Raw genomic sequence first — 23,928 nt, forward strand, 5'->3', positions numbered from 1 at the left:
TATACTCTCCAAGAGCCCAGAGGGAAACTGAGGTTGGAAAATGGTTCAAATTGTTTTTTTTGTATTATTTGCACAAACAGATTACGACAGCTGAATTCATTCCCTGTTGACTGAATATGAAAACTGTGATTTCATTGTATTCCCAACTACTTCCTTCCCCTGAGACTGGAAAGTCTCATCATGTTCACTAACAAAACAGACTTGGAAGCAGTATTAAACATCTTTACAATCATTGATGCAAATATTATGAGCCGTATGTTCAGAATCCGTATCATTTCAGTAAATGACCTTCCTTTTAGCGAATTTGTGGTAATCCTAATGTCAGTGGGCATTCTTAAGGTTCTTTCTTTACACTCTGGCATGTGGTTTCTATCGTCACCTGTAGAAATTCAGTTGGATAATTCATTGAATTCAAAACAGAACGTGAAATGGTATCAACAGAAAAGTTGGCCATTCGGCCCATTTTTCCATTGCGTGGTCTCCGGACACCCAATCGCATTTCCCCCCCACAGTTTGCTCGCAGCGGGATTCTATACTACAGCTGCTTGTCAATGGAAAATTTCCCATTGAAGCGACCCCACACTGTTGGGGGCTCCGCGGCGTGAGGGCGCTGCCGACAGGAGCAAAGAATCCATAGGGACGGAGGCCAGCCAATGTTGCCCATTATCAATGGTGTTCTGATTTTCCAAACTTCCAGCTGCTCAATCGTTAACCATGATTTCCAGTATTTTCTCAATGATAGGTATTAGGCTCGCTGGTCTAGTGTGCCCTAGGTTCTATTTCTCCTTGTTCATGAAGAGAGGTGTAATATTGTCATTCTCTAAAACACTGCGGCATTTCCAGAATCTGGATCATTTCATAATTTTAAATCAACACATCGTCTCTCTCCGCAGCCACTATTGCTGCGACATTCGAATATAAGCCTTCAGATCCAGGGAACTTGGTGTTCTCATGCCTTGTATTGTTCAACGTTTGTCGTCTTGACACTTTCCACCATACATTTTACTCAGTGGTGCGTCGAGGCCATCAGTTAATATCATAGATGTAGATGCACAGGTTTACAAGAAAATTACAAAGATTTACAAGAATTGTAAGATACTTACAATATGCGATTTGATTTATGTGATTAACAGTTGCGGAATTGTCAGAGATGGGCAAGAGTTCCCAGAGAATGCTCGGCATAAGTATTTTCAGCCATACATTTTTTTTTTAAATTAATTTTTGGTCTCACAAGCAGGCTTACATTAACACTGCAATGAAGTTACTGTGAAAATACCCTAGTCGCCACATTCCAGCGCCTGTTCAGGTACATGGAGGGAGAATTCAGAATGTCCAAATTACCTAACAGCACATCTTTTAGGACCTGCGGGAGGAAACCGGAGCACTCAGAGAAAATCCACGTGGAAAGGGCGTGCAGGCTCCTCACAGACAGTAACCCAAACTGAGATTCGAACCTGTGACCCTGGCACTGTGCTGCCGTGCTGCCGAGACAGGGGGCATTGCAGCACTTGTTTCTTGACAATGAGGGGAGCCAAGGTGATAATTGAGGAAAATTTAAGGGACAGCGATGATTTAACATGGGATTTAAGATGCTGGATGGAAAGGACAAACAAATCTTCCAAAAATCAATGGCCTTGGGGAATTGGGTGAGACTCGGTCTGGTCACATCCAACTGGAATCATTGTTCGATTGGAAAAAGTGTCTGCAAACATAAGCTATGTTTAGGCTAAATATAAAGGTACGGAGGAGAAGTGAAGGAGCAAAAACAGATGAAGACCACATTTGAAAAGAGGCTGTCAGTTATTACAAATGGTAATCCAACGTCTTTGGTGGGCACATAGAATTTACAGTGCCGAAGGAGGCCATTTGGCCCATCGAGTCTGCATCAACCCTTGGAACGGCACCCTACACAAGCCCCCACCTCCAGCCGATCCCCGCAACCCCAGCTAACCTTAATGGACACCAAGGGCAATTTAGCTTGGCCAATCCACCGAACCTACACATCTTTGGACTGTGGCAAGAAACCCATATAGAGAACGTGCCGATACCACAATGTAAACAGGAGATCCTGAATTCGAATCTCAGCAGTGTCTTCATACCTCATCAAAATGAGCTGGAGAGGCTGAATTACCAACGCAGGAAATTCAAAAGATGCCTCATCAGACACTGAAGTGAGGTATGAGAAACGTTTCTGACTGGGCATTGGCAGCTCAGCCGGCAGAGCATCAGAAACTTAATCTGTGGGTCCAGGCTTCAAGTCCCTGTCAGAGATTTTATTTTGGCTCAAGGTGTTTGCTTCCAAATGAACAGCAGGAAAAATGAATAAAGAATGCAGGATGCCTTGGGGAAAAGGGAAGAACCGTGACAACATCAGCTTCACCAAATTGCAACAGCCATCGAGAATTTTCAAGAATCGTTGCTTCATTTTCAGTTCATGTTAAAATTCTCTCCTGGGCTTGTCCTACAAATACCACAATAATTTTCTGGTCAGGTTCAATATCGTTCCAATTCGCAAAACCTTTCCTGTTTGTTTACTTCTTCCCTGCAGAGCTGCTATAAATCAATATCTTGCAGAAATAATTGCAATTTTTAGTTTCAAAAGTTCCAGACCCGCTTTCCCCTTACGCCATAGAGGTAGCAACCACAGACCGCACCCTTTCGGCCGTGCTCCTCCAGGAACGGCACGGACAGTTAAGGCCGGTAGCTAACGCCTCCAGAATTTTAGATGCTGTGGAGCAGTGATTTTCAGCCTGAGAGATGCACCAGCTCACAGTATTTTGGGCAGTGCAGTATTTTTCATATATTACCGGACAGAACCCCATCACAATTCTCACCGAACACACCCCCACCCAACATTTTACTGGACGGACGACTCAAGGACAATACAGTCATCCAGATTAGAGCAGCTAGATGGACCCTTCTCTTGCAGGGACGGGACATTACTGTTAAAAGGACAAAGACGCACACCTACTTAGCCGACAACTCACAGTACCCCGGAACCCCCATGAATGTGAAATTATCTCTCCACACCACAACACAGGCCCCTTTTTTGATAAAACAACCCCCAGAAAGATAGGTAGTTCAACCCAGAGCCCCCAGCACACGGACACGTGTGAGCCCATAAAGATCTATGTGGATGGATCTTCCACAGTCTTGGATGGGAGGCGCATAACAGGTTGCGGTGTATATTTCAAGGACGCGCAGGGACGTGCCCTTGAGGAAATATTGTTAAAACTTCCAGGCCACTTATGCTCGCAGGCAGCAGAGCTCGCGGCCATCGCGAATATAGTGGAACACCCAGATTCCTTCCCCAGCCCAGTAGACATATACTCGGACAGCCTCTATGTCTGCAACAGCCTCACGGAATTTCTGCCCCTGTGGAAAGTAAGAGGATTTGTTTCCGCAGACAGAAAACCCCTCCCCTCAGCCCCATTGCTCCGTCATATTTTAGAAAGAGACCAGAACAGGGCTTTTGGGATAATCAAAGTCCGCAGTCACCATCATTCCTCCCCCCCTGGAAATGTAAAAGCCGACGCACTGGCCAAAGCAGGTTCCAGACACGGATATTTTTTGGACACCGCCCGAACGCGCACCAGTGAGTGCAGTTCAGGTCTCACAGACAAAGATCGAGGATCTAGTGGAAGCCCAGAAGCAGGACAGCAATCTCAGGGAGATTGTAAAAAGCAAATATCCAGCTCCCTATGAGAGGTTTAGAAATGCACTGACCACACATGACGGTGTGGTGTTAAAAGACACCCTTTATGTGGTTCCTGAACAGAACAGGAATCAACTGATTTGTTTGTTCCATGACAGTCATGGACATCAGGGAATCGATCCCACTACAGCCCATCTCAAGCAGCTTTGTTGGTGGCCGAATTTAAAGGACGATGTAAACCACTACATCGAGAATTGTCTTATCTGTGCCCAGAATAATCCAGACAGATGTGCCAAAAAGGCTCCACTCAGCCACACCCGACACGTTAATGGCCCCTGGACTAACCTCCAGATTGATTTTATAGGACCATTGCCCCCTTGCAGGAATGGCTATAAATATGTACTTGTGGTAATTGACACATTTACGAAATGGGTGGAAGCATTCCCAGCCCGCACAAACACTGCAAAAACCACGGCAAAGATTTTGACCCACCACATTTTTACAAGATGGGGACTCCCCCACAGCATTGAATCCGACCAAGGTTCCCACTTTACGCGACATGTCATGCAAAACGTCCTCACGATATTTGGCATCACCTAAAAATTCCACATAGCATACCACCCACAGTCGAGTTGTATCGTGGAGCGCATGAATCGGACCCTAAAATCCACCCTCAGAAAAATGGTCCAGCAGAACAACACCACTTGGGGACTCAGTCCTCCCTTTTGCGCTGATGTTTTTGCGTAATGCAATTTCTACTTCCACAGGTTACACCCCACACACTCAAGACCGGACGCCCTATGAAAGGCACAGAATTTTTGTTAAGTTTGGACTTGACCAGCCCCAAAATGACGGCCCTCACACACGAGAAAGCAGTAGAGCAATTAGTGGAGAATGTTAAAACTGCTCAGTTAGCAGCCGCAGTAAAATTGGGCACAATGAAGAAAAAGAGCAAGGCTTGTTTCGACAAGACAGTGCATGCGACTGAGGACAGTATAGGGCAGCAAGTGATGCTTTCTGTATATAACCCCAGCACATTCCTGTCACCAAAATACTCGGGTCCTACTCCATTGTGGATAAAGTAAGCCCTTCCATGTATAAAATAAAGTACCCCAACGGTAAGACTGCGTGGTTCCATATAAACCAGCTGAAGGCATATGGAACCCAGTCGAACCACGCAAACCACGTCATGCTCGACGCAGCACACCACACCCCGCCCACCGCCAACGTAACCCTACCATCCCCCAACACATCCAGCCCAGCCACGGACTCGACCTCGACTCCACCCCCGAAATATACACTCCGCCCCGGTTCGCCCACAGACTGAAGCAGCAGAGACAGCGACTGTGACTCGGATGATAGCCACAGCACGCCTCCTACTATCTCCATGCAACAGGACCCACACCCAGCGATTCCGACTATGATCCAAGTGATCACTTTCCTAAATAAACCCCACCACCGACCACCGAACTTCCATGGCGACCCCGATTTTGTCCCCACACAACTAGACACCAACTATTGGCACCATGATAACTCGTTCCGACTCGTCCGCAACGACGAGAGCGACCCCACCTCACACTATGCAGCCCTTTCAGCCCTGATACACTCAAGAGTTTGGCACCCGGGAGAAGAGGACGACCTTGGGTCTGACTCCCAAACCGAGAACCCCTTTGCGACCCTGTTCGCAACCGAGAACTGAGGTGTCCAGATGATGTTTTAAAAGGAACCGCTTGGGAGAAGTGTTGTCCTTTCTGATGGAACCTGCAGAATCTTTTATGTTGTTTGTAAGTTTGTTAAACGTTGCATGACCGACAGGAGAATTTCTTCTCACTGCCCCAAGCCTATTCGGACGAAACCTCTGAGGACTTGCCTACAGAGACTCACCATTGCCAGACACTAGTTCAGCAGAAGCCTCTGAGAGCTTGTCTGCAGAGACTGGTTAAGGAACCAGATGCCCGTTCGTAACTGCCCTTCTGGTTCGAAGGTAAAACCACTACGGCAGCCCCACCATGATGACTACATTTCTTGCCCGTTCTTGTCGGTTTCTCAGGCAGTGGAGAAATGGCTTGGGACCCGCCCTGCCTGGGACCCCCCCCCCCCCCCCACCTCTGGTCAACTACGCTCGGGTAGGAGAGACACGACATTGGTAGCCGTCCTACCCGGGGACTCCATCCAAATCTTACCCGTCGCGGCCCATACGCACCTCATTTTGGCACTTTTCGTTCAAAACGTTTTGTTTTGTTTAGGTAACCTTTAGGTTGCCAACCACATGCTATTTACATCCTGAAACATTTGGATGGTAAATTGCACAGTCTGCGAGACGGCTCGCACTGGTTCATTAGTTGGAAGCGTGTCTTGTCCTAAAATTCGGTTTTTGAAATACAATGAGGGAGTCACACATAGTGACCAATTATAAAGGGAGTATTTGGCACTACAGGACAGACACACTATCGTACAAGATATTAAACAAAGATAGTTACAGACACTATGCTTGTTTCTACAGAACTCCAGAAGCTCCAGGACCGGAGAAGAGAAGAAAGAAAAGGAAAGAGAAGAGCCATGAGGACTTCCTTCACATGGATCAGCATCATCTTTATAGACATTTGGTTGCACGTGAACACGAACCTCATGACTTCAAGCCCCCCAGCCGTTAATGTCTCACTTCCCCGCAGTACCCAGAGCCCAGTCACCAGCGACACCGCATCATCTTGGTGTGCCAGGTTTATAACCTGGTACCCTCTGTCCTATGTAATAGAAACATTACTGGTATTAGCGATACTCTGCTGCATAGTGCAGACTATGCGTCTACAGAAATGGAGAAAGAGAGACGGTATATAGGATCAGATCCCCTATTTTCGGATATGACCAGGCCCCAGAAGCCCGCGATCTATAATAAAGTGCATTCACTTCCGTTTATTGTAAATAAAGAAATGTAAAGAACTGTTCATGAGCAAATTGTACGATCCTGAGCTTGACTGCCAAGCCAGGAAAACAGATGTATAAAATGCTATGATTTTGTTTGTATGGTTGAGGAAGTTGGGATGATGAAATGTTTAAGTGAGTGTAGCGTATTAAGAATAGTTAGAGGTTCCCAGTTTATTGTTTTGTAATGCATGTCCCTGTTTGACATAGCGCCCTTAGAATTGTTAGTTAAAAATTTTTGCATAGCTATGGTCAGTGCAGAGGCCATAAAGGAAGTGTCCCCCGCCAGGTCAAGGAATGGAAAGCAACAGAGTTATGTGATCCTACACGCTTCGCGTTAGGATCACAAGGAGGATTTGTAGCCACTTAAAATGGCTAACTCCGGATTTAAAATGGCGAACGGCAAAGGCTGATGGGAAAGTCAACCAACAGGACACAAACAAGCAGCTGCAGGTTGACTGTGTATTTACCTCTGGAAAGACCAGACAAGATGATCGATACCAGCAACCATCAGCATAACAAAACACCAGCCATCTGCATACTAATGAGAAATCCCTGGGAACAATGAGCAACATTTAGACAAATAAAGCAAATCCAGAATCTTCGGCGACAGCAGAGGCCTACACAAAAGGAGGTGAACGACCACCACAGGACCGCCCATCGATCAGGGAACCGCTCCAGCATTGGAGAAAATCGAACCAAGTGATTGGGACAAAGTACACTCACTTGGAACCAGGTACAGGGTTCACACCCGAAAGGTGGGAAGCCCCTGGGGACTATAAGAATTGAGCCCCAAGTTCAAATTGTTCTTCTTGACCGGGTCACTCAGCAACGCGAACCAACCAATGACAGTGACCGGTTCAGCCGCCGCCGCTGTCCATCCAGTAAGCCTTACTTCAACGCTCGCTACGAGATAGGCGCTCCTAGCTACCAATCTGTACCAACTTCGAAACCCGCAGGCTCAGAACCCAAACAAAAGGCATTCGTTTCCCTGACCTGGGGGGCCAGTTCCAAGTTAAGTATTGGCCTGTTAGCTGTAGAAGTAGCTTAGACATGGAATTTGTACATGAGTAGTGATTACTGTGTAAAATAAATGTGCTTTGATTTAAATCTTACTAAGCGGTGCATTGGATTATTGATCATTACTCGGACTTGAACCACGTGGCAGTATCATAAAGATACCTGGCGACTCAAGACCAAAGGTGATAAAACAGAGCAATTAAACTAAGGCAAAGTTAGCAACAGGGTAACAACTGCTGTCATATCACAAGTCACTGGTAAGAAGCGAGTAGTTGGTGCAAGCTGAAGAATTTGTGACAGGAAGCCAAACGGAGGCTGCTGCTCTGCCTGCGAGTAAAATGAGCTGCAGAGGGTGCATCACCAAAGAAGGAAATTCAAAACATCCCTCATGAGACTTTGAAGTAACTTATGAGAAGCAGCAAAGATTAGGCCATGGTAGCTCATTCGGTAGTGCTTCAGAATTTTATTATGAGGGTCCAGCGTTCAAGTCGCTATCAGGGCTCTTACTTTGGCTCAAGACGTTTGCTTCCCAATGAACAACAAAAAAGATGAATAAAGAATGCAGAACGGGTCAGGGAAAATGGAAGAACGGTGACAATATCATCTTTGCTAAAGTGCAACAGCCATGGAGAATTGTCAAGAAGTTTGCTACATTTTCAGTTCATGTTAAAACTCTCTCCTGACATTGTCCTGTATTATACCACAATAGATTTCTGGTCATGTTCACTAACTTTCCAATTCGACCAATCATTTCCTGTTTGTTTACTTATCCCATGCAGAACTGCTACAAATCCAGCATTTCCAGTAATAAGTGCAATTTTACAGTTCCAAAGACCAGTGCCAATGAATATTTTAATATGCACTCGGAAGGCCCGTATGAGAAGTCAGGAAAACTGATGTTGAATCAAAATGATTGAAATCTGTTCTAAGCTTGCACGCTAAGCTTGCATGCTGGTGCTGTGGCTTAGATGGCGGGAATAAGCGAATGACTAGGGAAAGAATGTCAGGAATAAGCGAATGACTAGGGAAAGAGTAGGACCAGTCAAGGACAGGGGTGGGAAATTGTGTGTGGAGTCTGAAGAGATAGGCGAGATACTAAATGAATATTTTTCGTCAGTATTCACTCAGGAAAAAGAGAATGTTGTGGAGGAGAATGCTGAGCCCCAGGCTAATAGAATAGATGGCATTGAGGTATGTGGGGAAGAGGTGTTGGCAATTCTGGACAGGCTGAAAATAGATAAGTCCCCGGGACCTGATGGGATTTATCCTAGGATTCTCTGGGAGGCCAGGGAAGAGATTGCTGGACCTTTGGCTTTGATTTTTATGTCATCATTGGCTACAGGAATAGTGCCAGAGGACTGGAGGACAGCAAATGTGGTCCCTTTGTTCAAAAAGGGGAGCAGAGACAACCCCGGCAACTATAGACCGGTGAGCCTCACGTCTGTAGTGGGTAAAGTCTTGGAGGGGATTATAAGAGACAAGATTTATAATCATCTAGATAGGAATAATATGATCAGGGATAGTCAGCATGGCTTTGTGAAGGGTAGGTCATGCCTCACAAACCTTATTGAGTTCTTTGAGAAGGTGACTGAACAGGTAGATGAGGGTAGAGCAGTTGATGTGGTGTATATGGATTTCAGCAAAGCGTTTGATAAGGTTCCCCATGGTAGGCTCTTGCAGAAAATACGGAGGCTGGGGATTGAGGGTGATTTAGAGATGTGGATCAGAAATTGGCTAGATGAAAGAAGACAGAGGGTGGTGGTTGATGGGAAATGTTCAGAATGGAGTACAGTCACAAGTGGAGTACCACAAGGATCTGTTCTGGGGCCGTTGCTGTTTGTCATTTTTATCAATGACCGAGAGGAAGGCGCAGAAGGGTGGGTGAGTAAATTTGCAGACGATACTAAAGTCGGTGGTGTTGTCGATAGCGTGGAAGGATGTAGCAGGTTACAGAGAGATATAGATAAGCTGCAGAGCTGGGCTGAGAGGTGGCAAATGGAGTTTAATGTAGAGAAGTGTGAGGTGATTCACTTTGGAAGGAATAACAGGAATGCGGAATATTTGGCTAATGGTAAAGTTCTTGAAAGTGTGGATGAGCAGAGGGATCGAGGTGTCCATGTACATAGATCCCTGAAAGTTGCCACCCAGGTTGATAGGGTTGTGAAGAAGGCCTATGGAGTGTTGGCCTTTATTGGTAGAGGGATTGAGTTCCGGAGTCGGGAGGTCATGTTGCAGCTGTACAGAACTCTGGTATGGCCGCATTTGGAGTATTGCGTACAGTTCTGGTCACCGCATTATAGGAAGGACGTGGAGGCTTTGGAGCGGGTGCAGAGGAGATTTACCAGGATGTTGCCTGGTATGGAGGGCAAATCTTATGAGGGAAGGCTGATGGACTTGAGGTTGTTTTCGTTGGAGAGAAGAAGGTTAAGAGGAGACTTAATAGAGGCATACAAAATGATCAGGGGGTTGGATAGGATGGACAGTGAGAGCCTTCTCCCGCGGATGGATATGGCTGGCACAAGGGGACATAACTTTAAACTGAGGGGTAATAGATGTAGGACAGAGGTCAGAGGTAGGTTCTTTACGCAAAGAGTAGTGAGGCCGTGGAATGCCCTACCTGCTACAGTAGTGAACTCGCCAACATTGAGGGCATTTAAAAGTTTATTGGATAAACATATGGATGATAATGGCATAGTGTAGGTTAGATGGCTTTTGTTTCGGTGCAACATCGTGGGCCGAAGGGCCTGTACTGCGCTGTATTGGTCTATGTTCTATGTTCTATGGTTAAAGCACCTGTCTAATAGAAAAAAGATCATGAGTTCAAATCTCAGCAATGCCTTCAATCGAAATTAACAGCTGGAGTGATGCTCATCATTTCATGGTGAATGCAGAAAATGTTGGCACAATCCCTGCAACACGAACGTTAAAGCTTCTTTTCCCTTGTGTGCAGAAGCATTTTTTTCAAACCTTTTAACTCCCATTTTCCGCTCATCTTCAATTTTGCTCACCTGCACCATCACATTTCCTCCTCGCTTCAGCCTTGTAGATGGATATTGCGCATTTGAAACTTTAACTCTGTGTCTGGCACCACGGATATCTTCAGATTTTTATAGATTTTATCCTCTCACTTTTAGTTTCTCTTGCAGATTTGCAGCATCCGCGGTATTTTCCTTTGAATGCATAATAGGATTTACCTCAAGAAAACCTGGAGGAACATTTTAAATGTATAGCAACGACAACAGAGTGTAACGATTGAATGATTAACTGATTTGCTCTGCCGAAGAGTGACCCTGAGTCGAAAAAATTGCTCAGTTCTCTCTTCACAGATGCTGCCAGAACCGCTGGGATTTTCCATCTTTTCCCCTTTTTCTTTGAGATTTCACAACCGCAGTAATTTGCTTTAATATTGAACAATTTCTGTTGCTGGACGTTAGCAAGAACAATTCGGGCGGGAGAAATAGCGGTCCGTTTTGCATGAAGATTTGGTGCTGACAAATCTACTTCCACCCAAAAACATTGAGATTTTGACACTTTGCAACTTGACCGGTTAACCTTACTTGCATTCACACTCTGCCACAACAAACACCAGATGACACCCTTTACTCTCTCTCACAATACAATCTGTGTCTTTTTAGCTTCCCACTTAGATTTCACCGAATTAAACGTAATCTTCAAAGCCTTGAAGTGACAGTGCAGGTCCGTGGGTAACAACTGATGTCACATCACAAGTCACTGGTAAGAAGCGAGTAGTTGGTGCAAGCTGAAGAATTTGTGAAAGGAAGCCAAACGGAGGCTGCTGCTGTGCCTGCGAGTAAAATGAGCTGGAGAGGCTGCATCACCAAAGAAGGAAATTCAAAACATCCCTCATGAGACGTTGAAGTAAATTATGAGAAGCAGCAAAGATTAGGCCGTGGTAGCTCATTCGGTAGAGCTTCAGACTTTTATTATGAGGGTCCAGCGTTCAAGTCCCTATCAGGGCTCTTACTTTGGCTCAAGACGTTTGCTTCCCAATGAACAACAAAATAGAAGAATAAAGAATGCAGAACGGGTCAGGGAAAATGGAAGAACGGTGACAATATCATCTTTGCTAAAGTTCAACAGCCATGGAGAATTGTCAAGAGGTTTGCTTTATTTTCAGTTCATGTTAAAATTCTCTCCTGACATTGTCCTGTATTATACCACAATAGATTTCTAGTCATGTTCACTCACTTACCAATTCGACCAAGCATTTCCTGTTTCCTAGATTATCATAGAGTTTACAGTGCAGAAGGAGACCATTCGGCCCAACGAGTCTGCACCGGCTCTTGGAAAGAGCACCCTACCCAAGGTCAACACCTCACCCTATCCCCATCACCCAGTAACCCCACCCAACACTCTAAGGGCAATTTTGGACACTAAGGGCAATTTATCATGGCAAATCCACCTAAGTTTGTTTACTTATCCCATGCAGAACTGCTACAAATTCAGCATTTCCAGTAATAAATGCAATTTTACAGTTTCAACGACTAGTGCCAATGAATATTTTAATTTGCACTCGCAAGGCCCGTATGAGATGTCAGGAAAACTGATGTTGAATCAAAATGATTGAAATCTGTTCTAAACTTGCACATTAAGCTTGCATGCTGGTGCTGTGGCTTAGATGGTTAAAGTGCCTGTCTAATAAACAGGAGATCCTGAGTTCAAATCTCAGCAGTGCCTTCAATGGAAATTAACAGCTGGAGTGATGCTCAACATTTCATGGTGAATGCAGTAAATGTTGACACAATCCCTGCAACACCAACCTTAAAGCTCGCTTTCCCTTGTGTGCAGAAGCACCTTTTAACTCCCATTTTCCGCTCCTCTTCAATTTTGCTCACCTACACCATCGCATTTACTCCTCGTTTCAGCCCTGTAGAAGGATCACGTGCATTTCAAACTTTAACTCTGTGTCTGGCATCTCAGATATCCTCAGATTTTTAAAGATTTTATCCTCTCACCTTCACTTTCTCTTGCAGATTTGCAGCATCCGCGGTATTTTCCTTTGAATGCATAATAGGATTTACCTCAAGAAAACCTGGAGGAACATTTTAAAAGTATAGCAACGACAACAGAGTGTAACGATTGAATGATTAACTGATTTGCTCTGCCGAAGAGTGAACCTGAGTCGAAAAAATTGCTCTGTTCTCTCTTCACAGATGCCGCCAGAACCGCTGAGATTTTCCATCTTTTCCCCTTTTTCTTTGAGATTTCACATCCGCAGTAATTTGCTTTAATATTGAACAATTTCTGTTGCTACACGTTAGCAAGAACAATTCGGGCGGGATAAATAGCGGTCTGTTTTGCATGAAGGTTTGGTGCTGACAAATCTATTTCCACCCAAAAACTTTGAGATTTTGACACTTTGCAACGTGACTGGTTAACCTTACTTGCATTCACACTCTGCCACAACAAACACCAGATGACACCCTTTACTCTCTCTCACAATACAATCTGTGTCTTTGTAGCTTCCCACTTATATTTCACCGAATTAAACGTAATCTTCAAAGCCTTGAAGTGACAGTGCAGGTCCGGGGGTAACAACTGATGTCACATCACAAGTCACTGGTAAGAAACGAGTAGTTGATGCAAGCTGAAGAATTTGTGAAAGGAAGCCAAACGGAGGCTGCTGCTATGCCTACGAGTAAAATGAGCTGGCGAGGATGCATCACCAAAAAGGAAATTAAAAACATCCCTCAAGAGACTTTGAAGTAACTTATGAGAACCGGCAAAGATTAGGCCGTGGTAGATCATTCGGTAGAGCATCAGAATTTTAATATGAGGACCCAGCTTTCAAGTCCCTATCAGGGCTCTTACTTTGGCTCAAGACGTTTGTTTCCAAATGAACAACAAAATAGAAAAATAAAGAATGCAGAACGGGTCAGGGAAAATGGAAGAATGGTGACACTATCATCTTTGCTAAAGAGCAACAGCCATGGAGAATTGTCAAGAAGTTTGCATCATTTTCAGTTCATGTTAAAATTCTCTCCTGACATTGTCCTGTATTATACCACAATACATTTCGGGTCATGTTCACTCACTTCCCAGTTCGACCAATCATTTCCTGTTTGTTTACTTATCCCATGCAGAACTGCTACAAATCCAGCATTTCCAGTAATAAGTGCAATTTTACAGTTTCAAAGACCAGTGCCAATGAAAATTTTAATTTGCACTCGGAAGGCCCGTATGAGATGTCAGGAAAACTGATGTTGAATCAAAATGATTGAAATCTGTTCTAAACTTGCACGCTAAGCTTGCATGCTGGTGCTGTGGCTTAGATGGTTAAAGCGCCTGTCCAATAAACAGGAGGTCCTGAGTTCAAATTTCAGCAGTGTCTTCAATGGAAATTAACAGCTGGAGTCATGCTCAACATTTCAAGGTGAATGCAGTAAATGTTGGCACAATCCCTGCGACGCGAACCTTAAAGCTCGTTTTCCCCTGTGTGCTGAAGCACTTTTTTCAAACCTTTTAACTCCTATTTTCAACTCATCTTCAATTTTGCTCACCTACACCATCGCATTTCCTCCTCGCTTCAGCCCTGTAGAAGGATATCGCGCATTTGAAACTTTAACTCTGTGTCTGGCACCACGGATAACCTCAGAATTTTAAAGATTTTATCCTCTCACTTTTAGTTTCTCTTGCAGATTTGCCGCATACGCGGTATTTTCCTTTGAATGCATAATAGAATTTACCTCAAGAAAACCTGGAGGAACATTTTAATAGTATAGCAACGACAACAGAGTGTAACGATTGAATGATTAACTGATTTGCTCTGCCGAAGAGTGACCCTGAGTCGAAAAAATTGCTCAGTTCTCTCTTCCCAGATGCCGCCAGAACCGCTGGATTTTCCATCTTTTTCCCTTTTTCTTTGAGATTTCACATCCGCAGTAATTTGCTTTAATATTGAACAATTTCTGTTGCTGTACGTTAGCAAGAACAATTCGGGTGGGAGAAATAGTGGTCCGTTTTGCATGAAGATTTGGTGCTGACAAATCTATTTCCACCCAAAAACTTTGAGATTTTGACACTTTGCAACTTGACCGGTTAACCTTACTTGCATTCACACTCTGCCACAACAAACGCCAGATGACACCGTTTACTCTCTCTCACAATACAATCTGTGTCTTTTTAGCTTCCCACTTATATTTCACCGATTAAACGTAACCTTCAAAGCCTTGAAGTGACAGTGCAGGTCCGGGGGTAACAACTGATGTCACATCACAAGTCGCTGGTAAGAAGCGAGTAGTTGGTGCAAGCTGAAGAATTTGTGACAGGAAGCCAAACGGAGGCTGCTGCTCTGCCTGCGAGTAAAATGAGCTGGAGAGGCTGCATCACCAAAGAAGGAAATTCAAAACATCCCTCATGAGACGTTGAAGTAAATTATGAGAACCAGCAAAGATTAGTCCTTGGTAGCTCATTCGGTAGAGCTTCAGACTTTTATTATGAGGGTCCAGCGTTCAAGTCCCTATCAGGGCTCTTACTTTGGCTCAAGACGTTTGCTTCCCAATGAACAACAAAAAAGAAGAATAAAGAATGCAGAACGGGTCAGGGAAAATGGAAGAACGGTGACAATATCATCTTTGCTAAAGTTCAACAGCCATTGAGAATTGTCAACAAGTTTGCTACATTTTCAGTTCATGTTAAAATTCTCTCCTGACATTGTCCTGTATTATACCACAATAGATTTCTGGTCATGTTCACTCACTTCCCAGTTCCACCAATCATTTCCTGTTTGTTTACTTATCCCATGCAGAACTGCTACAAATCCAGCATTTCCAGTAATAAATGCAATTTTACAGTTCCAAAGAATGTTTTAATATGCACTCGGAAGGCCCGTATGAGATGTCAGGAAAACTGATGTTGACTCAAAATGATTGAAATCTGTTCTAAACTTGAACGCTAAGCTTGCATGCTGGTGCTGTGGCTTAGATGGTTAAAGCGCCTGTCTAGTAAACAGGAGATCCTGAGTTCAAACCTCAGCAGTGCCTTCAATGGAAATTAACAGCTAGAGTGATGCTCAACATTTCATAGATAATGTTGGCGCAATCCCTGCAACGCGGACCTTAAAGCTTGCTTTCTATTGTGTGCTGAACCAATTTTTTCAAACCTTTAAACTCACATTTTCCGCTCATCTTCAATTTTGCTCACCTACACCATCGCATTTCCTCCTCGCTTCAGCCTTGTAGAAGGATATCGCGCATTTGAAACTTTAACTCTGTGTCTGGCACCACGGATAACCTCAGAATTTTAAAGATTTTATCCTCTCACTTTTAGTTTCTCTTGCAGATTTGCAGCATCCACGGTATTTTCCTTTGAATGCATAATAGGATTTACATCAAGAAAACCTGGAGGAACATTTTAAAAGTATAGCAACGACAACAGAGTGTAACGATTGAATGATTAACTGATTTGCTCTGCCGAAGAGTGACCCTGAGTCAAAAAAATTGCTCAGTTCTCTCTTCCCAGATGCCGCCAGAACCGCTGAGATTTTCCATCTTCTCCCCTTTTTCTTTGAGATTTCACATCCGCAGTAATTTGCTTTAATATTGAACAATTTCTGTTGCTGTACGTTAGCAAGAACAATTCGGGCGGGAGAAATAGCGGTCCGTTTTGCATGAAGATTTGGTGCTGACAAATCTATTTCCACCCAAAAACTTTGAGATTTTGACACTTTGCAACTTGACCGGTTAACCTTACTTGCATTCACACTCTGCCACAACAAACACCAGGTGACACCCTTTACTCTCTCTCACAATACAATCTGTGTCTTTGTAGCTTCCCACTTATATTTCACCGAATTAAACGTAACCTTCAAAGCCTTGAAGTGACATTGCAGGTCCGGGGGTAACAACTGATGTCACATCACAAGTCACTGGTAAGAAGCGAGTAGTTGGTGCAAGCTGAAGAATTTGTGAAAGGAAGCCAAACGGAGGCTGCTGCTATGCCTGCGAGTAAAATGAGCTGGAGAGGCTGCATCACCAAAGAAGGAAATTGAAAACATCCCTCATGAGACGTTGAAGTAAATTATGAGAACCAGCAAATATTGGGCCTTGGTAGCTCATTCGGTAGAGCTTCATACTTTTATTATGAGGGTCCAGCGTTCAAGTCCCTATCAGGGCTCTTACTTTGGCTCAAGACGTTTGCTTCCCAATGAACAACAAAAAAGAAGAATAAAGAATGCAGAACGGGTCAGGGAAAATGGAAGAACGGTGACAATATCATCTTTGCTAAAGTGCAACAGCCATGGAGAATTGTCTAGAAGTTTGCTTCATTTTCAGTTCATGTTAAAACCCTCTCCTGCCATTGTCCTGTATTATACTACAATAGATTTCTGGTCATGTTCACTCACTTCCCAGTTCGACCAATCATTTCCTGTTTGTTTACTTATCCCATGCAGAACTGCTACAAATCCAGCATTTCCAGTAATAAATGCAATTTTACATTTTCAAAGACTAGTGCCAATGAATATTTTAATTTGCACTCGGAAGGCCCTTATGAGATGTCAGGAAAACTGATGTTGAATCAAAATGATTGAAATCTGTTCTAAACTTGCACGCTAAGCTTGCATGCTGGTGCTGTGGCTTAGATGGTTAAAGCGCTTGTCTCGTAAACAGGAGATCCTGAGTTCAAATCTCAGCAGTGCCTTCAATGGAAATTCACAGCTGGAGTAATGCTGAACATTTCATGGTAAATGCAGAAAATGTTGGCACAATCCCTGCAACGCGAACCTTAAAACTCGCTTTTCCTCGTGTGCTGAAGCAATTTTTTCAAACCTTTAAACTCACATTTTCCGCTCATCTTCAATTTTGCTCACCTACACCATCGCATTTCCTCCTCGCTTCAGCCTTGTAGAAGGATATCGCGCATTTGAAACTTTAACTCTGTGTCTGGCACCACGGATAACCTCAGAATTTTAAAGATTTTATCCTCTCACTTTTAGTTTCTCTTGCAGATTTGCAGCATCCGCGGTATTTTCCTTTGAATGCATAATAGGATTTCCCTCAAGAAAACCTGGAGGAACATTTTAAAAGTATAGCAACGACAACAGAGTGTAACGATTGAATGATTAACTGATTTGCTCTGCCGAAGAGTGACCCTGAGTCGAAAAAATTGCTCAGTTCTCTCTTCCCAGATGCCGCCAAAACCGCTGAGATGTTCCATCTTTTCCCCTTTTTCTTTGAGATTTCACATCCGCAGTAATTTGCTTTAATATTGAACAATTTCTGTTGCTGTACGTTAGCAAGAACAATTCGGGCGGGAGAAATAGCGGTCCGTTTTGCATGAAGATTTGGTGCTGACAAATCTATTTCCACCCAAAAACTTTGAGATTTTGACACTTTGCAACTTGACCGGTTAACCTTACTTGCATTCACACTCTGCCACAACAAACGCCAGATGACACCCTTTACTCTCTCTCACAATACAATCTGTGCCTTTGTAGCTTCCCACTTATATTTCACCGAATTAAACGTAATCTTCAAAGCCTTGAAGTGACAGTGCAGGTCCGGGGGTAACAACTGATGTCACATCACAAGTCACTGGTGAGAAGCGAGTAGTTGGTGCAAGCTGAAGAATTTGTGAAAGGAAGCCAAACGGAGGCTGCTGCTCTGCCTGCGAGTAAAATGAGCTGGAGAGGCTGCATCACCAAAGAAGGAAATTCAAAACATCCCTCATGAGACGTTGAAGTAAATTGTGAGAACCAGCAAAGATTAGGCCTTGGTAGCTCATTCGGTAGAGCTTCAGACTTTTAATATGAGGGTCCAGCGTTCAAGTCCCGATCAGGGCTCTCACTTTGGCTCAAGATGTTTGCTTCCCAATGAACAACAAAAAAGACAAAGAAGGAATGCAGAACGGGTCAAGGAAAATGGAAGAGCGGTGAAAATATCATCTTTGCTAAAGAGCAACAGCCATGGAGAATTGTCAAGAAGTTTGCTACATTTTCAGTTCATGTTAAAACTCTCTCCTGACATTGTCCTGTATTAAACCACAATAGATTTCTGGTCATGTTCACTCACTTCCCAGTTCGACCAATCATTTCCTGTTTGTTTACTTATCCCATGCAGAACTGCTACAAATCCAGCATTTCCAGTAATAAATGCAATTTTACAGTTTCAAAGACCAGTGCCAATGAATATTTTAATTTGCACTCGGAAGGCCCGTATGAGATGTCAGGAAAACTGATGTTGAATCAAAATGATTGAAATCTGTTCTAAACTTCCACGCTAAGCTTACATGCTGGTGCTGTGGCTTAGATGGTTAAAGCACCTGTCTAATAGACAGGAGATTCTGAGTTCAACTCTCAGCAGTGCCTTCAATGGAAATTAACAGCTGGAGTGATGCTCAACATTCTATGGTGAATGCAGAAGATGTTGACATAATCCCTGCAACGCAATCCTTAAAGCTCGCTTTTACTTATGTGCTGAAGCACTTTTTTCAAACCTTTAAACTCCCATTTTCCGCTCATCTTCAATTTTGCTCACCTACACCATCGCATTTCCGCCTCGCTTCAGCCTTGTAGAAGGATCACGCGCATTTGAAACTTTAACTCTGTGTCTGGCACCACGGATATCCTCAGATTTTTAAAGATTTTATCCTCTCACTTTTAGTTTCTCTTGCAGATTTGCAGCATCCGCGGTAGTTTCCTTTGAATGCATAATAGGATTTACCTCAAGAAAACCTGGTGGAACATTTTAAAAGTTTAGCAACGACAACAGAGTGTAACGATTGAATGATTAACTGATTTGCTCTGCCTAAGAGTGACCCTGAGTCGAAAAAATTGCTCAGTTCTCTCTTCACAGATGCTGCCAGAACCGCTGAGATTTTCCATCTTTTCTCCTTTTTCTTTCAGATTTCACATCCGCAGTAATTTGCTTTTATATTGAACAATTGTTCACCAAAGGAGGAGAAAATGATGCTGGGTAATAGGGGCCAGTGGAAGGGATTGGAAGTGAGCCAATCAGAATGTCTTACTAGGTCAGGAGGGGTATAGGATGACCTATGGGAATCGTGTAGGTGAAACTTGATACCATTTGAATTGATTTGCAGAGATCCCTTTGTCTCTTTGTTCATTCGCTTTCCGGGGTGTAGTAGACTGGATGTGTCTTATGCCTCTGAGATGAATCAAGCATGCAAGCCAAATAAAATAACTAATGCTGTACCTGCAAATCCATCTCGACTTTTATTGAGGCCAGACTGACGGGTAAAGAAATTTGGGATTTGACAATTAGTGCCGAAACCCGGGATTTCTCAAGACGGTTCTGACCAACTGCGAAATCAGAATTTGACTGATTATGAACAGGAGGATGGGGAAAAAGGGCCCACAATGTACAGCTGGAAAATGACCGCGCATTGATTGTTCCCCTCTTCTTATCGTCTGATTAGTCTGGTCACTCGCGGTTGGTACAGAAAGATCGTCTCGATGAAATCAAAGGTCAGTCTGGGGATTAGAAATTTAATTGATGGGATTTCATATTGTTGATTCGGCTTGGGTTAGGTTTTGGGTTGATGGGACATCTAAAAGATGATTCAATTCCAAGTATAAGTGTTTTTATGGCTGATGTGACTTCAGTAGATGGAGATTCAGTCAAGTATAAGTGTTTTTATGGCTGATGTGACTTCAGTAGATGGAGGTTCAGTCAAGTATAAGTGTTTTTATGGCTGATGTGACTTCAGTAATGAAGGTTCAGTCAAGTATAAGTGTTTTTAAATCTGAAGATGATTCAATTCCATGTGTGAGTGTTTTAAATCTATAGTTGATTAAGCTAAAAAATTATAGCCTTGGGCTGTAGTGGCGAAGGGCGCAGTTCTGAGGACTAGTTGAGATTGTGGGGAATGCTGCATATTGGTTGAAGCAGAAGTCTCTCAAAGGGTTAACAGCAGCAGCCAAAATTAAAGACGACAGACAGTGCTTCTCACTCAGGCCTTGAGATAACAGCAGCAGCCTATAGTGTAATCGGATACCTTTCCTTTGAGTCAGTGAACTCCAGCAAAGTTACGTTTTGAATTAATTAAAGGAAACCAGTGGGTTTCTCCACCTCTTTGATAAAAGTTATTATTTTCGAAAGCAATTGATTGAAATTGCCAGAATCTAAAGTTTTACTTACTTGAAATAATGTTTATCTCATTTTATTTGTGAATTAATAGAAACTTAAAGAAGATCATTGACACCATTTTAAAAAGTGTAAATCTGGAGATGATAGTTGACTTTGCCAACATTTTTGTGAATGTAAGAAAAACTCGTTTCAAGAAAAATTGTTAAGATAAAGAATTAATTAAGTTGTAAATGTTATACAAGTTTGTGTTAAGCAAATCGTAAATTTAGTTCTGAGTTGAGATCAGAGCTAAGCTTGCAAGTTGCAGTAATTCAATTTGAATTTTCAAACATTTTTAAGTTTTAAAAGAGCACTGTTAGAACCTTTTCAATTGTTTTGCCAAGAAAAAAAAATGCGCAAGTAGAGACAGGAAAGGCTCGGGTCAAACAAAAGATGAGCTACGTAGTTCAATGGCTGGCCTTGAATTGACAGAAAATGATTAATTCAATAATTTAAAAATGCCAGTAAAAGTTTTGACTGCACCTGTAGCATTGTCTGCACTAATTCCAGAACCACCAGAGTATAATAATTTATATCCAGTCACTGCTCCCCAGATTCTAATCATGCCAGTAACTCCAGCCCTTTTTGGTTGATAGTGTGGGTCCCGATTTACCATCTTCACAATCCATAGAGAAAGAGGAGCTCTGTTCCGCAAGCCCAGTTAGCTCTAGGACCAGATCTCGGACAGCGAGAGAAGGGCTTGGTCCTAACCAGAAACAATTAAGCATACCACCTAAATCCCACCAAACCAAGGGGAAACTGCAAATTTTGAGAACAAAGGGAGCTGCAACAGATGATTTTGAAGAGAAAGAACTCCCACTAGTGACAGGGAGGGACGTCGAAGTCTTGGAAGAACCAGAGGAAATAACTAGAGTGCCCCCTGGTGGGACTCGGAGACAGTTGCCGATTAGGAAGATACCAATCACCTGAATTATGCTAGCCACGCCGCACTTCAGCAAGCCCATGCGTTAGACGACGATAGACGGACACAGATCCTGAATGCGTTGAATAACACATTTCAAAAGCCCATAAATATTTCTGCTATCTTAGACCGAAAACCTAAGAAGACTGAAGAGCCAGAGGAATTTCTGGAGCGTTTTAATGAAATCTACCGTGGGCAGTCAGGCGACTTGCCATATCAAAATGGTCAGAATTCCCCTCAATATTGTGCTATGTTAATGCATTTCCTACCACCTTCTGTGGCTACTGCTGTGAAATGTAATAACATGAATTGGACAGAGAACGACCCTTCCCAGATGGCAAGGGCAGTCAGATTTTATTGGAAGGAGAGTGTAGGCCAGGAAGGAGGCTCGGTTACAAAGGTTAAGACTGAGTATGTAATGAAAAAGGATGATCTGCGACCCCAACAAGCGGCAGAAATGGTAGTTTACCAGCAGGAGCCCCAATATTGTGACTCTGGGTGGGTGGATCAGCGAGGGGGAGGATATCAAACCCACCCAAAGGGACCCTCAGCTCCTTTTTATGGCCCACCGTATGCACCAATAGCTTTACAACCGACGCCCCCTCTGAGGGGCCATTGGTCTACTGGGAGAAGAGGACGGGGCAGATACAGAGGGAGCAATGCATGTTTTAATTGCGGCCATGCAGATCACTGGCAACAGGAATGCCCCTTTAAAAGACAGGCAGCAGAAGGAGATTATCCGACCCAAAGGACGGGGTACCTACCAAGGGGAGGACAGACGAGATACACTGACTTCTCCCAGGCAAACCCTTTCCCAACACAGGATTGACTAGCTAATTTAGTCATAAGGACTCTCCAATCGGACAGGGAACCTATTATCTCTCTGCAGATTGGAGATTAACGTCACTCATTTGTAATCGACACTGGAGCAGCCATGTCTTCTGTGCAATCAGAACTTCGACTACCATTATCCGACCACACGCAGCAATTGTCGGGGTTCCAAGGACAGGTGTGTGAGTATCCTATTTCTGAACCTGTGACAGTCACTTGCGAGAATAAGTCTGCAGATCATCAGTTTGTAGTGACTACTGGATTGGACAGTAATTTGTTGGCCCGAGATTTACTGTGTATCTTCCAGCTGCAGCTAGAGTACGGAGACGAAGGGGTAACGGTCCAATCATGGAGGATGAGACAACAGTGCTATATTTCTATCACCCCCAGTGGTGGACGTTAGACATTGAACAGTCACTGCATCACGTTACCCTGGCCTATGACAGAACCGGACAAAATAGGGAGTTGGAGGACAAATACCGGCCATTAATTGGGACCGAATGGCCAGTCAAAGGTACAGCCACAGTCACGGGAAAAGAAGGTACAGCCGATTTTGTTACAATACCACCACATTTATGGCCACAGTCAGCTTCGGTAAGCCCTCATATTACACGTCAGGTCCACGACCAGTACCATGCCAGGGATCTGGGGCAAATGGTAAGGAGGGCAGTGGATCATTCGGATCCAACAGAGTACGCACTTCAAGTCATGCCGGACAGCACTGCCATAAAATATTTTGAGGTCCCTGAAACAATTAACACTCGACTGCAGCATCACTGGGGACATGATGTTGTGGAATATGTCAATCCACAGGTCTGGGCGAAATACCCATCACAAGTGGGAAAGACAAATGTTACACCTATAAAGGTAACGATTAAGGATCATGTAAAGCTACCTTCCATTCGGCAATACCCCCTGAAATCCCAAGCTGCTCCGTCTATAGACAAATTAACCCAAGAGCTGTTGCAACAGGGTATTTTGGTCCCTTGCCAATCAGAATGTAACACCCCCATACTTGCTGTGCCTAAACCAGCCAAACCAGACCAGTACCGATTAGTACAGGATTTACGTTCAATCAATGCCATCGCATAGCCGTTGTTTGCTCTCACCCTCCAACACGATATTACGGTGTATAGCTCCCACTCGGTCATCGCACTACTGAGGCAACTGCAGACTCAGCATCTTACCGCAGCTCGTCAGAATAGGTATGAGATATACCTTTTGAACAATCCACGTCTGACATTTAAACACTGTACCACTATCAATCCAGCCTGTTTTCTTAGTGGTCCATGAAGACGCACCTGGCCATGACTGTTTAGCCTTGATTCAGGAAACTACCACAATAAGGGTCGATTTGAGTGACATTTCGTCAGAACAACCTGACATGATTATGTGTGGTCAAATATCCCACCGGGGTTTAGTTAATGACTTACTGCAGGCCCTCCTTATGCCCGCGCAGATTTCAGTTATTA

The 23,928-nt window shown here is 43.8% G+C and overlaps 1 long non-coding RNA gene and 4 other non-coding genes across 5 annotated transcripts in view; all 5 read left to right on the top strand.

Moving 5' to 3' along the window:
• Positions 1–23,928, top strand: part of LOC140410244 (uncharacterized) — an 857,189-nt gene that overhangs the window by 257,447 nt on the left and 575,814 nt on the right. The window lies entirely within an intron of this gene.
• trnai-aau (transfer RNA isoleucine (anticodon AAU)) lies at positions 12,222–12,295 on the top strand. Its single transcript has one exon. It is a non-coding gene; the product is annotated as a tRNA-Ile (tRNA).
• trnai-aau (transfer RNA isoleucine (anticodon AAU)) lies at positions 13,876–13,949 on the top strand. Its single transcript has one exon. It is a non-coding gene; the product is annotated as a tRNA-Ile (tRNA).
• On the top strand, positions 15,527–15,600 carry trnat-agu (transfer RNA threonine (anticodon AGU)). The gene has a single exon. It is a non-coding gene; the product is annotated as a tRNA-Thr (tRNA).
• On the top strand, positions 17,184–17,257 carry trnat-cgu (transfer RNA threonine (anticodon CGU)). Its single transcript has one exon. It is a non-coding gene; the product is annotated as a tRNA-Thr (tRNA).

The sequence above is a fragment of the Scyliorhinus torazame genome, chromosome 4 (assembly GCF_047496885.1).
Source record: "Scyliorhinus torazame isolate Kashiwa2021f chromosome 4, sScyTor2.1, whole genome shotgun sequence".
In the NCBI taxonomy this organism is placed as follows: Eukaryota; Metazoa; Chordata; class Chondrichthyes; order Carcharhiniformes; family Scyliorhinidae; genus Scyliorhinus; species Scyliorhinus torazame.